A 15,828-nucleotide genomic window follows, 5' to 3' on the forward strand; every position below is an offset into this window, starting at 1 on the left:
AAATGCCCTGTGCCAAACAACTAAATTCCTCCACAGTGAGGGGTGTAAACTCACGGAGTAGTTCATGATCTTGACCGCAAAGGCCGATATCACCATCCTCCGAGTCATCCACCTCCTGCACTACAGTGCACTCTGCCGCCAAGACCAGGCTCTCTGCTACTTGCTGACCACCCACGAGATCATGAATAATCAGCTGGTTCTTTTGCGGGAAGAACCTGGCCAGGTTCTCACAGAGTTCAGGTGAGGGGGTGATTACATTCTTGGAGCAGTCAGGACTGATAACACTGTTCAAAATGTTAAAAATGCTTCTGGAGCTGTTGGAAGCATTACAAATTACAGAGGAAAAGTATTCGGCCTTTGCCCTTCTAATCTTGATCTTATACTCCCCGACCTTCGTTTTCCATAACAGCCTGTCTGACTCCGTATAGCCTTGCCTCCATCTCCTCTCAGCCTGCTTACATGATAGTTTAAGAGTGGTTAGTATGGTATTGAACTAGGGGGCAGAATGTCTGCCCTTAGATCTGTGATTTTTCAAAGGGGCGCAGGAGTCCAGCGTGGAGGTAATTTTTTGGCAGAAAGAGGCATAATTATCCGTGACTAACGAATCAGAAGAGAAGCATTCCCCAATACCTGAGCACCTCAAGCGTGTCAGAGCCTTCCAGTCTCTGCTGGTATATTCAGTCAGGGAGCGGGAGACCCTTTGTCAGTGGAGGCTTAAGCTCAGCAAAGAATTTTATCAAGAAATGATCCGTCCAATCCATCGGCAAAATTTCGCCAACGTGAAGGAGGCGGGGTCTGGAGAATATAAGGTCGAGGAGATGCCCAGCCTTGTGATTGGCTTTAGAAACCAACTGGATGACCCCAAGACCTTCACATGAGTGAAACAGATTATGGAGCCCAGGGTCAAGAGAGCCATTCAACCATAAGTTACAATCTCCTAGGATTACTAGCCTGTGGTGAGTGGCTGCCAAGTCAGTAAAAGTGTTTAGCAAGGATTGCTGCTGCTGGATGTTGAAGGCCCCTCGAGGCCTACAGCAAACGATCCCTGTGAAAATTACATCAGAGTCGTTCTTTATAGCCAATCTCAGAAGTTCCATACCAGCAACCACATCCACATCAATGGTCCCTACCTTCCAGATATCTTTAAAGATGACTCCAACTCCACCTCCCGGATGTATGACATTACAACGCATGCTTTTACCACGCATGCCTTTACAACGCGGTATTTACAACGAATACCTTTACAACGCATAGTGCTTTGGGGCGCTGGATAGTGAATAGTTTAATTTACTATTCCAACTCCAGTCCCCGTGGATAGTAGGGAAGGTGTTGGATAGTAAATTAAATCTATTCCCTATCCTAGAGCGCCCCCCAGCGCAATGCGTTGTAATGGTTTGCGTGGTAAATACCGCGTTGTAAAGGCATTGCGTGGTAAAAGTTGCATTGTAAAGGATGTTTCCCCCACCTCCCCTTCCATTAAGTCTGGGTTGCTGGTGGATTTTGTAGCCTGGTGGACAAGCCCAGCCAAGATCGACCTCACAATCAGGGCTAGTCCACGTTTTTGTCAGAAACAGCATGTCGAGCTCATGAGTGAGCACCAACAGCTGTATTTATGCACTATGCTTAGGCAGAGATCTCACATTAAGGAGTGCACATGTTAACAAACTCTTATTCAAGAAGTCACCAAAGGGGGCTGCTGATTCAAGCAGCCTGAGAGACTCCTTATCAGCGTGGAGCTCACCCAAATGGAGAAGTAACTCTTTGGAATATTTAGCGGAATCCGCTTCCCCACTATGGTTCCCCCCGAAGCCCAAACGGGCAGCGTGGCTGGCGCTGAGCACTTCCTTGGCGCTGACGGGCGTAGATGGGCTTGCATTTGACCGGCATTTGGCGTGCCGCCGGCGCACCCGCTGCGAGCGTCCGCTGCACGCTCGCAACCTCGGGGAATTTATGTCGCCTTGCGCCAGTGTCCTGAGCATCTAGAGCGTCAGCCCACTCTCCTCCCAAGAAGGCGGGCCTGCTCGCACGGACAGACCCTGCCGACCCTGAGAAGGAGGAGGATCGAGAAGGAGTTGAACAGCGCTCCAGCCCCGGGATGCAGGTGAACAATATCAACAAGGTCAGTGCAAATTTAGCAAAGTTAAAAGCACCTAAAACGTTTACCAGCGTTAAAAGGCAGCTGCAATTAAACAGGGTGTGTGAACTGTGCTTTGGCAGGTCCCTGCCAGGCACACACTACCACCCTTGAGCCAACAACAGAGTCAGCGCGCTCGCAACCTCGGGGAATTTATTGCGCCCTGTGCCAGTGTCCTGAGCATCTAGAGCGTCAGCCCACTCTCCTCCCAAGATGGCGGGTCGCTCGCACGGACGGACCCTGCCGACCCTGAGAAGGAGGGGGATCAAGAAGGAGTTGAACAGCGCTCCAGCCCCGGGATGCAGGTAAACAATATCAACAAGGTCAGTGCAAATTTAGCAAAGTTAAAAACACCTAAAAAGTTTACCAGCGTTAAAAGGCAGCCTCAATTAAATAGGCTGTGTGAACCGTGCTTTGGCATGTCCCTGCCAGGCACACACTACCACCCTTGAGCCAACAACAGAGTCAGTGCGCTCGCAACCACAGGGAATTTATGGCGCCCTGCGCCAGTGTCCTGACCATCTAGAGCGTCAGCCCACTCTCCTCCCAAGATGGCAGGTCCGCTCGCACAGATGGACCCTGCCGACCCTGAGAAGGAGGAGGATCGAAAAGGAGTTGAACAGCGCTCCAGCCCCGGGATGCAGGTGAACAATATCAACAAGGTCAGTGCAAATTTAGCAAAGTTAAAAGCACCTAAAAAGTTAACCAGCATTAAAAGGCAGCTGCAACTAAACAGGGTGTGTGAACTGTGCTTTGGCAGGTCCCTGCCAGGCACACACTACCACCCTTGAGCCAACAACAGAGTCCAAATTGTAATACAACAAAGTTATATATTGTTTGATGTGCCCGTGTCAGAAGGCGTATGTTAGGAAAACCTCGCAACCCATTAAGAAAAGAATAACTCAACATAGATCCCACATAAAATGTTGAGTACCAAATGCACTATTGGTACAACACTGTATCGAGAAAGGCCATGGTCCACAAGTAATTAAATGGACAGTCCTGGAATATATCACCGGTAGAAGCACAGAAACTCTCCTCTCAAGGTTTTACGACAAAACCACCCTACGCTTGGGTACCACAGAAGACGGATTGAAAGAAATGAGCGAGATAATGCATTGCACATAAATTAACCAGGCTCTGGGCTACGCGACACTGATAAAGCACATCCGCCTGCGACGCAAGGGTCTGAATACGAGGTGGCTACAATATGCACCCCGTCCTGTGCCCAGGTGACACCCTTAACAACAGAAACATTAGGGTGTACCTTCAATGCTAAAAAATACGCTTAGAATACAGGCATTAGACAATCTCTTCTGAAGTCTCCATGACAACCACAGAACACGCCCCCAACCGGAAGCCAGGCATAGTCAGGCAAATATAATGCAGCACAGCAAAACGTTTTTTATATTAACTATACATTCCCTAATAACTTCAAAAACCTAGGAACAACAACGTGCAGGAATGGAAACAACATTAGGAAGGTGCAACATTAGTTAAAAGCAGTCCGGGTTGGTTTTAAGAATACTGGGAAAGCCAGGCGGAAGTCAGGCCTTGTACGTAGACGCACGTAAGGTACAGCACGTTCAGAGTAAAGAAAAAGAGTTCTAGCGAAACAACTCATTGACTCGCATTTGTCAACGGAGCAGCGAAAGTTACTGTAGAAGTATCACCGTCGTGAAGAAAAGAGGCAAATCTCATAAAGCGAAGGTAATGGCGCATAGACGCACAGATCGCCCTCAAGCTAAAGGAAAAGGGAAACTAACAGGGCACTAATGCCCCCCTTTAATACAGGCACCAAAAGTATGGTTAAAGGCACAAATTGTTTGGCTGGTGCGCAGGCATGGCAATTACTGAGCCTGCAGTACATGAAACCACGCAACATGTTTGCAGCAGTGACAAATCTTCTCTTGAACACTTGATGAATGCCACTCAAGCATGCCTAACAGTTCAATTCATATACACAATGGCCCGATCACTAAGAAGTAACAGTACTGCACATGAGTCTCATCAGTGCATGTTAAAATTCCTAACTACATTCAGTGCATATACTATAGCAAGTGACAATAATCAGCCCATTTTATGTAATCCCCAGACTAATTGTAAAGCAAGTAGCAAAGTGCTAACTAGCGAGAAGACATTGACGCTAAATTATCCAAGGATAGTTTCCTTCCTCCGGTGTATGCCCAAGACAGATTGCGGCACACTTTAGGTAAGTAAAGAAATACATTCAGAAACAATAAGACTTAAATTAAAACACAGTGATTATTTAAAACACTATATAACATCGTCCCACTTTACACTGCAGAATTCCAGTGTCATACCAAAGTTCTCCCAGCCCTGAGACCTTCCATCAAATAATATATGGTCCCACGCGGCGGCACATGCTTTTAGAGGCCAAGAGTGATCTTAGAACAAAAATGTTGATTTTCCTAGTTGTTATGACGGAAAGTCTTAATTTTATTAAAGACACGGAGGCAAGTAGTATGCTTTTCTGATCTTGCTTTATTCCAACAGCAGTCAAGATAAGTGAAAAACTACAGTTTCCAGGGGCCCAGCCAAACAAGCTGGCCAAAGGGAACAGAGAAAAAACAATATCAAATGACCAATCACAACATAGTACAGTATAAAGAGACACCTCTGACTGCGCAGCTTCCTCTTTTCGCTGACGAGCAGATCAGATAAAGTCAGAAAATAAAGAAACAATAGCAACAACAATAGAGAGGGCCAAAGTCCAGGAACAAAATACTTGAGCCGGGGAAATCCAGGAGAAACAACTAACAGGAGCCCTAGGAGATGGTTCCATTCGGATAGGAGGGATGATCCGTTAAGGTGAAGATCGAAGTTGGTAGAGAGACGTCTTCTTACGAAGATGCAGGCGGCAGGGCCGGATTCGCTGAAGGAAGGGAAAACACAAGTTAGAAGTTTAGCGGTGGGATAATACTCGCCTCCGTGTCTTAAATAAAATTAAGACTTTCTGTCATAACAACTAGGAAAATCTACATTTTATGGCAAGACCGGAGGCTCCTATTATGCTTGTTTAAAGCATATCAAATACTACAGAAGCCACAGTATTAATCGGTTTGCAATAGAACATACGAAAAACATTGTCATTAGTCCAGTCTGCTGATCTCAGAATGTCCTCCAGGCGGGAGCCTGCCCAAAAAGCCTTAGAGGCCATGGCTCCTCTGGTGGAATGGGCTCCAAAAACGGAGACATCAATGCCCGCAAGAGACATAACCCAATGAACCCAACGGGCAAGGGTAGGGGAGGAGACAGGAAGGTGGGGTTTCTGGAAGGAGATAAGCAGTAGAGAAAGAGAGGGCGCTCTGAGATCAGAAGTCCTTTGTTTGTACACTTTCAAACATTGACCGACACATAATTTGGGGTGTGAAGGAAAATAAGGGTAGAAAACAGAATCTAAATGAGTTTTAGTTTGTCTGTGAATCTGGAACACTACACCTGTGGGGGAAAACTGATGAGAAGAAATATCTAAAGCTCTAACATCAGAGACACGGTTAATGGAAACTAAACACAACAGCATTGTAAGTTTAGCAGATTACATTTTCAGAGAAAGAGCAGAATTATCTGGCCAACCAGAAAACAACTTGAGAACAACAGAAACATCCCATAAAGAAGAATACTTAGGCAACGGTGGTTTGGAACAGTGAACTCCTTTCAGAAGTCGGCAGATCAAGGGATGGGCGACTGCTGGTTTGCCATCAATGGGGGCATGGTTGAGCGAAATCGCTGAACGATGAAGAGTGATTGTTCGGTAAGACTTACCTGCGCTGGCCTCAGAGGCCAAAAAGTTGACCACAAAATTTAGAGGGGCTGAAAGGGGATCGATATTCCTTTCCAGACACCAGCATGCCTAAAGAGACCAGGCAGATTTGTAAGCCTTGGAAGCCCCAGGTGCCCAGGCTTTTCTGATAAAGAGAGCAGCCTCTTGTGAGATGAGGACGGCAGGAGAGATAGGCTGGAAACTTTCCAGGCTGACAGAATCAGGGTACTGTCCAGAATGAGGTTGTGTCGAACACCCTGAGGGTTCAGTAGCAGATCGTCGCATGATGGTAGTAGGACTGGAAAATCTACTGCCATCTCCAGCAGAGAGGGGAACCAAATCTGAGATTGCCAAAAGGAGGCTACCAGAACCAAGGAAGTCGATTGTTGACAAACCTGGGAAAGCACTCTGTTGATCATGAGAAAGGGAGGAAATGCGTAATTGAGATGGAGTGACCAGTCCTGGAGGAAAGCGTCCGTTGCCAAAGCGGAAGGATCTGGCCGCCAACTGAAGAAACGGGGCGATTGAGGATTGAGACGGGATGCAAAGATATCCATGGAAAAAGGACCCCATTTTTGAGAGAAAGAAAGAAAAACGAACGGAAGCAGCTTCCAATCGCTGGAGTCTCGGAGATATCGCGAATGTCAATCCGCCACAGAGTTGAGGTCTCCTAGAAGATACTCCACTGTCAAGGAAAGTTGGTTTGACAGACAAAATTCCCAAAGACTTTTCGCCAGCTCTGCCAGGGATTTGGATTTGGTACCGCCGAGATGGTTGGTGTAGCGGACCGCAGAAACATTGTCCATGCGGAGCAGAATGGAACAACGGCCTCTGTCCTTTGAGAGGCTTTGGATTGCAAAGGAACCTGCAAGCATCTCTAAACAATTGATGTGCAATTTGGACTCCTCGTGAGACCATGTACCTCCAGTCGATATTGGACCACAACGGGCGCCCATACCCGACAGGCTGGCATCTGATTCTAACACAAGATCTGGGGCCGAAGCGAAGATAGTGCGTCCATTCCACGCATCTAAATGGTCTGTCCACCATTGAAGTTCGTCGTGTGACTCTTGATCTAAAGCGATAAGATCGGTGTAAGCCAGGCCTTGGCGCAGATGTCTGATTTTTAGACGTTGCAGGGCTCGATAATGTAGAGGACCCGGGAAGATGGCCTGAATTGAAGAAGAGAGAAGGCCGACGATTCTTGCTAAAGACCGTAGAGATAAAAGAGATGTTCGAAGGACGGTCGCAATCTCCACTTTGATCGTGGAGACCTTTGCCTGAAGGAGGCGGAGAGAGGCTGCGACGGAATCTACCAGAAAACCCAAGAATTCCATGGACTGGGACGGGATTAGAGATGATTTCTTGAAATTGATGAGAAACCCTAGATCCAGAAGAAGAGTGTGGGTGGTGTGCAGTTCGGACAACAGAAGCTCTTTGTCTGCATTCATGATCAGAATATCGTCCAGATAGATGATGAGTCTGATTCAGAGAGAACGGAGAAAGGTGACAACTGGTTTGAAGAGCTTTGTGAAGCACCAAGGTGCGGAAGAAAGACCGAAAGGAAGAGAGGTGAATCTGTACGTCACGCCTGACCACTGAAATTGCAGGAACTTCCAGCGGGAGGGGTGAATGGGAACAGTAAGGTAAGCATCTTGTAAGTCCAGCCGAACCAAACCAATAAATAGAGAATAGTCTCCATTTTGAAGTGGCGATACACTACGAATTGATTGAACCATTTCAAGTTTATTACAGGGCGAAGTTTTTTGTTTTTCTTTTGAACTAGAAAAATGGAGCTGAGAAAGCCTGAGGAATCGAAGGGAGAAATCTGAATGGCTTATTTTAGAAGAAGGGACTGGATCTCGTTTGAGATTAGAAGAGCCATGTCTGTAGAGAAAACTAGAGGAGGGGGAAAAGTAGTCTGGAAAGGTGGCAAATAGAGCTCTATAAGATAGCCTTGGACAGTGTTTAGAACCCATGGGTCTGTGCTGATAGTTTGCCATTTTGACAAGAACATTTTTAACCGTCCCCCTACAGGAGGAGGAGGAGATAGGCTTACCTTGTTGATTGGAGTTGTTGTTACGGTAATGCTTCTGTCCCATACCCCGGAAGCCTCTACCCTGCTGAGGGTAGAATTGGGGTTTGTAGTCCTGGGAATTGTTGTAGGAGCCTCTGGAGCCTTGGTTGTTGAAGGGACGGCCGGAAGAGCGACCCCTGCCTCTGATGGCCCGTCCAAAAACCCAGGGAGCGAAAACGTTTTTGATAGATTGTTGCGCTTTGTCTAACGACGCAAAAGTGGAAACAAACCTACTGAGATCCCGGACAAGATTCTCTCCGAAAAGGAGTTCATTAGCCTTGGAGGCTGGATCCAAAGGCGCAAGATTGGCTAGTTTGGGATCCAGTTTGATAAGAAGGCCTTTAGGCGTTAGTGCATATAGCAGCGTTGGAATTCCCTAGTAAACAAAAGGCACGTTGAGCCCACATTGACTGATCCTCAGCGGAGAGTTCGGTACCATCCAGTCGGGCCGACTCGGCCATATCAAAAATGCGCGCTAGCGGTCCCACTACATTCAGTAATTTATCCTGGCACGTAGACTAGGCTTTGTCTACACCTCTACGAGGGTCTTTCCCAAACTTTGAAAAGAAGGTGAGTAGCGGCTGATCAATGGAAGGGACTAGAGTAATTTTATCAGGGAAAGAAGGTTTGGGACATTCGGATTTCAACCTTGACCCAACGGCGGTCTCCAGAGGAAGGCGAAGCCTGGCAGATATATACTCTCCCACATGGGACGTGGGCAACCATTCGGTAGAGTTTGGGTGACGAATAGTCAAGGGGTCAAACATAGGGAGCCCTTCCGAATCAAAGACGGGTTCAAACGTGAAAGAAATTGACTTAGCTTTTTTGTACAGGGGGGTCAAAAATATAAAAAACATCAAATAAGTCATCTGCGTCTGTCAGGTCGACACTCCGCAGGATCCGCATGCAGCAACAATGCTCCACCTCCGGACCCTCCAAACACCCTGAATAGTAAACACAGGGTGTTCAGACGATACGGCGAGGGAAAAACCCCATAAAGGGGAAAAAACCCAACAAAGAATAAAAAGGGGAGAAAGGAAGGGGCAGCAGGGAAAAAGAAACTGAAAGACAAAAGTGCATAGGTTAATACAATATACAACCCTACTCTCATAAATTCTTACTAAACAATAACCCCGGAAATCACCTGTAGTATATATGCACTAAACACCCTATTGCTGGATCTCCCGTCTTCCTTCCATCCTGCACAAAACAAACAAGGGATTAGCATGAAGCCGGGGACTCCTCATCTTAATACTGAGAACCAGCCTTGCTAACATCCACATACCCCATAATACAAACAAGGAGCTTATAGTTGGTTTCTGATAACTTGTAGATAAACAATAGATAGAGCACAACCGTGCTAAAATGATGCAATGGGAATCCGCTCCTTTGAGAAAGTAGCACCAAGTTAACTTAGTTCCAGTACACAAATGAATATAACCAAATACGGCAGAGCGTAGTTCCTGTCACTACTGCCCTCCGCTTTGGTGAGCTACTTCCTTGGTAATGCAATGGGATGAAACCAAACACGGCAGAGCGTGGTTATTATCACCACCACTGCCCTCCGCTTTGGTGCTTTAAGTCCATACAACTCGTATAGGTATCCAATCCACACCAAGCCTTCGTGACGGTAGTGCGGAGGAAACAAAACCCCTCCCCCTGCACTCCGCCACTAAATGCCAGAAAATAAAGTTACACGTCAACGACGTGTAGAAAAGCAAAAGTACAGACAATCCTTTTTAGGGCACAGTACCCTCGCAGCCGCGAGGCAAAAGGAAACACACAACGCTTGTTTCCGTCGCGCAAAACAAAACAGTCAACAAAGTACATCCGAATGAACGCGCTAGCCAGCGCGTTCCAACATTACCAAACGTCGGCTTCAACTTCCCCACTAGGTTCCAATGGAAGTCTAACAACGAAGCCCAAAGGTGCAGACAAGCGACTGTATCCTACGATAGACCAGGAATCACTAGCGCCGATCGTCGGGCTCCACCCGGTGACATCCTGCTACTCCCGAGGTAGTCTGGGAAAAGTAGTTCTGCGCTAGAGGATGCTGGGAATCGTAGTCTTAGGCAGGCGCGCTCTCTAAAACCTGACAGCGTCAGCCATATCATCATCTGTGTCCAAGATTGTGGAAATAACCAATTTCTTTTTGGCGACTCTGCATGCTTCACTTTTTGTTGCGTTTGCCCTCGGTACCAATAAATCCCTCCAACACAGGAGGCCTGGGAGGCACTTGGTCCTCAATCAGACGGAAGGGAACCTCGCTAGCGAACAAAGACGCAGTTTTTGAAGCACGTACAGATGCAGAGGAAACCACCTTTCCTTTTCTACTTTCCCCCGCAGACTGGGCCAGAGCCTTGGACACTAGACTTAACATTGAATTTTCCATACTATTGGACACGCGTCTCATGGACACTTCACCCGCATTTTCCACAGAGGTATTGATACATTTATTTAGATCATTTTTGAAGGCTTCACCTTCTTCATTAGCTTGTACCAGTTCAGGAGAACTGTCTAATTCCATACTGAAAAACCCCCTTGAAAAGAAACAGGCAACCGGGGGTTAACAAAAGCTCAGAGGGAGTAACAAATAGGCCAAACCACTCCCAGGTGCGTGTCCCGGTGAAGGTAGTGCCCCGGAATTCAGACAGAGCTTGGGGACAGAGAAGACTGAAGAGAAACCGGCTGTGGGAGCGCGACTCGGTAACCAGCCCTTGTAAATGCGGACGGGCCATGGAAACTCAGAAAAAGCCCAGAAACGGTAGGAAGACGCTCGCGTCACCAAACGGACTTCAAAGGTGAGCGCGGAGCGGTAAACACGGCAGCGTGAGTCGAGCGCTGCAGGAAGGAACCACCGAAGCGGCTCTCGCGGGGGGGCGGGGTCAGTACGGAATGCGACGCCGAGAGCGGCGAGACCAAGCGGACAGCAGCGAGCAACAGTAAGCGCCTGAACAGAGCGCAAGGGGCAATATAACACACTATCACATAATAAGCAGACATAAATTAATAATAATGCAGTGAACAATAGCGATAATATGGGAGCAGAAGATCAGACACTTATCTGACTGCGAGCAGCAAGAAAAGAGGAAGCTGCGCAGTCAGAGGTGTCTCTTCATACTGTACTATGTTGTGATTGGTCATTTGATATTGTTTTTTCTCTGTTCCCATTGGCCAGCGTGTTTGTCTGGGCCCCTGGGAACTGTAGTTTTTCACTTATCTTGGCTGCTGTTGGAATAAAGCAAGATAAGAAAAGCATAATAGGAGCTTCCGGTCTTGCCATAAAATTGTGTCAAATGACAGATAGTCTAAGCGCAAGTAAGAGGGCATAGACTAGAGTTTTTACATTTTCACTCTGACCTCTTTCATGACCAAAAAGTCAACACAGTATCGAGGAGTTAGAAAGTTCAGGTCCCGATAGCTGAAAAATAAAAGTAGGGCAGAGAAGATTACATATGGAACGTGATCTGCAAATATGAGAATTACAATACTGAATACATGCAATGTGTTAAAACATGTAAGCAATATGTAGTGAATTTGTATGTCTAGTATGTATTAAGTCTTTGTTTGAGTGTGTTGTTTTTCAAATATAAACAGATCTATTTGTTTGTATTATACTATTGTATGTCTTCAACAACACATTAAGTTTTTATGTTATGGTGTTTCATGTAAATATGTTAATGTGTTATCTAATTGTTCCAAGTTGAATGAAATAATGTTTAAGACCCAATTTATAAGGCATAAAAGTAAAACAAGCTTTCGATACAAGCCACAGAATGTGTCCATCTTAAATTTAGAATATAAGGGAAAGAAGCTATGCAACTGATAAGGATAGTAGAGAAATAAATATGGTTCATTCATTGTTAGTCCGCTGGGATAACGTGAGGAGATCTCCGTTGTGTAAATAATTGAGCAACCCATGGTCTGAGAGGCATTTTCTATAAAGATAATGAGTTTTTGATTCTAACCTCTTCTGTTCTTAACAGAATCACTCCCCTACATGAGACTTAGATCTAATTGGAGGGCACTTTTCCTGCTCTCGACTTATGGGATTATTGTTCTACTTTACTTTTTCGTTATATACCCTTTTTCAGCCCCTTTCTCACTACTCTTGTTAGGGCTAGAGGTAGTCCATCAGTTGGAGAACATGAGACCTCAAGTTGTAGTGGATGCGGGGGGAGGAACGCCCGGGACCAGAGAGCGGATGGGAGAGGAGGTCGGGGAGGACTCGGGAGGGCCGGGGTTTACTGTCCAAGTCCAGGCAGCACACTATAGGCTCACTGTCACCCCTTAGTCACATGTCGATAGTCAAAGTGAACATCTTGAGTTTTAATGTCAGGGGACTTAACTCCCTGGTTAAGGGATGAGCGCTATTGGCTCTCTTGAGAGAGTTGAAATGCGATGTCTGCCTTCTACAGGAGACCCACTTATTGAGAGCAGATTGGAAGTGCCTCCGCTCCAGATGGTTCGACAGGCAATACTTCTCTTCATCTGGGCACAAGAAGGCGGGAGTAGCGGTATTGTTTGCCACTCACATCTCGGGCAAGGATTTGGGCATACAGGTAGAGGTACCGGGCAGAGCTGTGGCCTTGAGGGTGGGCATGGGGAACAACACCTACACCATTGCAGCCATATGTGGCCCGAACAAGCACCAGGAGGCATTTCTCAATGACACCGTGGATGCTATCCTGCAGTCACCTGACAAAGACCTCATCATAGGGGGAGATTTTAATATAGTACCCGATGCACAGCTAGAACACTCCGTACAAAGACAGGGGCACACAGGGGTACTATCTGATGCTATGCAGAAAAAACTGAAGGACCTGGGTCTGACAGATGTCTGGAGACAGAGGTACCCTAACGCTAGGGAGCACATGTGTTTTTCAGCGGCTCACCAAACGTATGCTCGCATAAATTGGTTTTTAACATCCCCAAGAGTAACGAAAGCCATAGGGGGGTCAGGATAGGAACCGCTGCTCTCTCAGACCATTCGCAGATTAGCTTAAAGTTGCACATCCAGGGGGTGCCCTGGGATGCGGACGGTGAATACTCAACCATAAACTACTCACTAATGAGGCTAACGTTCAAGAAATTCGGGCGACAATCAAGTCATATTTTGAGATTAATGAGGATGGAGCCTCCTCGGTTGCTCTTTTGTGGGGCGCCTTCAAGGCGGTCGTTCGAGGACGATTTATTGCAATAATGGCAGGAATCAATAAAAACAGAAAAGAAAAACGGGAACAGCTCGAAGTGCAAGTGAAAGAGCTGGAGGTTGTGCACCTCAGGTTGGGAGACGTACAAGTTAAGGAGACAGCTTAATGCCGCCAGACAGCAGCTGAAAGCCCTTGACTTCGATCAGGCGGAACACTCTCTCCTGCGGACTAAACAGAGGTATTACGCCGGGAGTAATAAAGCTGGGAAACTCCTAGCAAACTTACTCCGTGCACAGATGAATACTCGGCGTATTGTAGAAATTAGAGACGCCCAGGGAGAAATCTTGAGCGCGGACGGTGATATCGCAGGTAGATTTGAGTCCTTTTGGACTGATCTATATAGCGTTGACATTTTAGACCCGGATGCAGCCGAATCATATGTGTGTGATGTCCAGGTGGCATCTCTTCCACCACTAGAGTCTGGAAGCAGATGTCCGCATAGACAAGGTCCTTAAGGCCATCCGAGATCTCGTGCCCGGGAAGGCCCCTCGAGAGGACGGATTCTTTACGCTTTCTTTAAAAGACATTCGCCACTGAGCTGGCCCCAATTCTGGTACGATTAGTTAATGCTTTTAGTGATACCGGTAGTTTGACCCAGAATATGACTATGGTGGAGGTGGTTGTGATCCCTAAACAGGGCAAGGATCCACTAGACTGCGCGGCTTACCGCCCTATCTCTTTATTAAACGTTGACCTGAAAATCTTTACGAGCATACTGGCTGCCCGGCTGGTGTCACATATACAGGGTTTGATCGACCCCGATCAGTCGGGGTTCATTCCAGAACACAACTGCAGTAATGGGACTGGTCGGGTCTGCCATTTGTTAGATAAATCCCAGCTCACGCAGTCTCTCGCGGCACTCCTTTCAGTGGACGCAGAGAAGGCGTTCGATTGCGTTTACTGGCCATACCTGCAACGAGTCCTGCGTACATTTAGAGCGGGGGACAGATTTCTTAGATGGGTCAATGGAATGTCCTCTAGGCTGTTTCGCATTAGGAGAGGTACGCAACAAGGCTGCCCTTTATCGCCCTTGCTCTTTGCTCTATATATGGAGCCATTTGCAGAAAGGGTACGCCAAATTCCGACCAAATTCCGATGATCAGCGGGATCAGAATGGGCAATAGAGAGTATAACATTTTGCCTTACGTGGACGATGTGGTGTTGTTTTTAACTCTGCTATTGACTTCACTGCCCCCCTTGCTGGAGGAGCTTGAATGCTTCAGTCGCGCTTCGGGCTTCAAGGTCAATGTCACTAAAGCATAGGCTCTGAGCTTGACTCTCCCCAAGACGGCACTGGCAGCGGGGTTCCCGTTTAGGTGGGCGACCGAGGGGGTCCAGTACCTGGGACTGCAGTTGTATCCCACTCTAGACAAGATAGACCAAGTGAATTATGCTGCCCTCTTGTCTGAGGTGACCTCTCGAACTGGAGGAGGCATACTATGTCCTGGCTAGGAAGATTGGCAGCAATCGAAATGACCATACTTCCGCGCATCTTATATGTGATGCAGACACTGCCACTATGCCCACCACCCACTATGCTTACACAGCTGCAACGCCTTATTAACAACTTTGTTTGGGAAGGTAAGAAGGCATGAATGGCCCGTCACTTGACATATCTGAAGCAGGAAGATGGGGGACTGGGAGTCTCACACTTGGTACGCTACTTTCAAGCGGCACAACTTAGATGTATGCTCGAGTGGTACAAATTGGAGTCGGAGAAGCACTGGTGCTTCATCAACCGTTCAATAGTGGGCATGCACATCTGGAAAGTCCCATGGCTACCCTAGCGGCACCGACCCAGTGGGGCCTATATTTCTCCGGTTGTGAGAACCACTATGGGAGTGTGGGATAGTGTACAGGTGCCATGCAGCCTCTCAACCCCTATGTCGCCCCTGATCCCCTTTATAGGAAACCTGGATTTTCCTCCAGCATGTAGGGGTAATGGTTATCTTCATTGGCAGGAGGCCAACTGTAAACGTATCGGAGATCTCTTCGATCAGAAGGGAGTTATGGATTTTGCTAGCCTCATTACAGGCTTTGGGATCCCCCGGAACGCACACTGGCAATACTTGGCTTTCCGCTACTGGGTGACCCAGCCACAGGTGCACCCCCATGCGGGCCGTCCATTGACCACATTTTAATGATGGTTCATTACAAGAACATCTGATAAGCAACTACTGTCAGATATCTACTCTTTCCTAAACACCTCCAAGCAGCATTTTAAGTCCCCTGCGCAGCGTAGATGGGAGGCGGAATTGGAGTACGAGTTCTCAACTAAGGAGTGGCAAGACATCATCTGCAGGGCCCTGGCATCCTCTGGCAGTATTGTTTGTAAAGAAATGTTTTTAAAAGTTGCGCATTATTGGCATTATACACCGGCGAGGCTAGACAGATGGAGACCGGGAGAGACTGGGCAATGTTGGCATCAATGTGGCAAGGTGGGCACCCTTACACATATCCTATGGCAGAGGTCTTCAAACTTTTTTGCTCTGAGCCCCCCTTAGCAAAATATTTTGAGATCGGGCCCCCCCTCCAAAACCTTTTGGAAAGGATTGGGGGCGCGGAAGGGGCATGGCTGCATGCTGGACTTATGAGATGATTTCAAGAGTACTTTTTCCTT

Source organism: Lissotriton helveticus, chromosome 3_1 (assembly GCF_964261635.1).
Source record: "Lissotriton helveticus chromosome 3_1, aLisHel1.1, whole genome shotgun sequence".
NCBI lineage: Eukaryota > Metazoa > Chordata > Amphibia > Caudata > Salamandridae > Lissotriton > Lissotriton helveticus.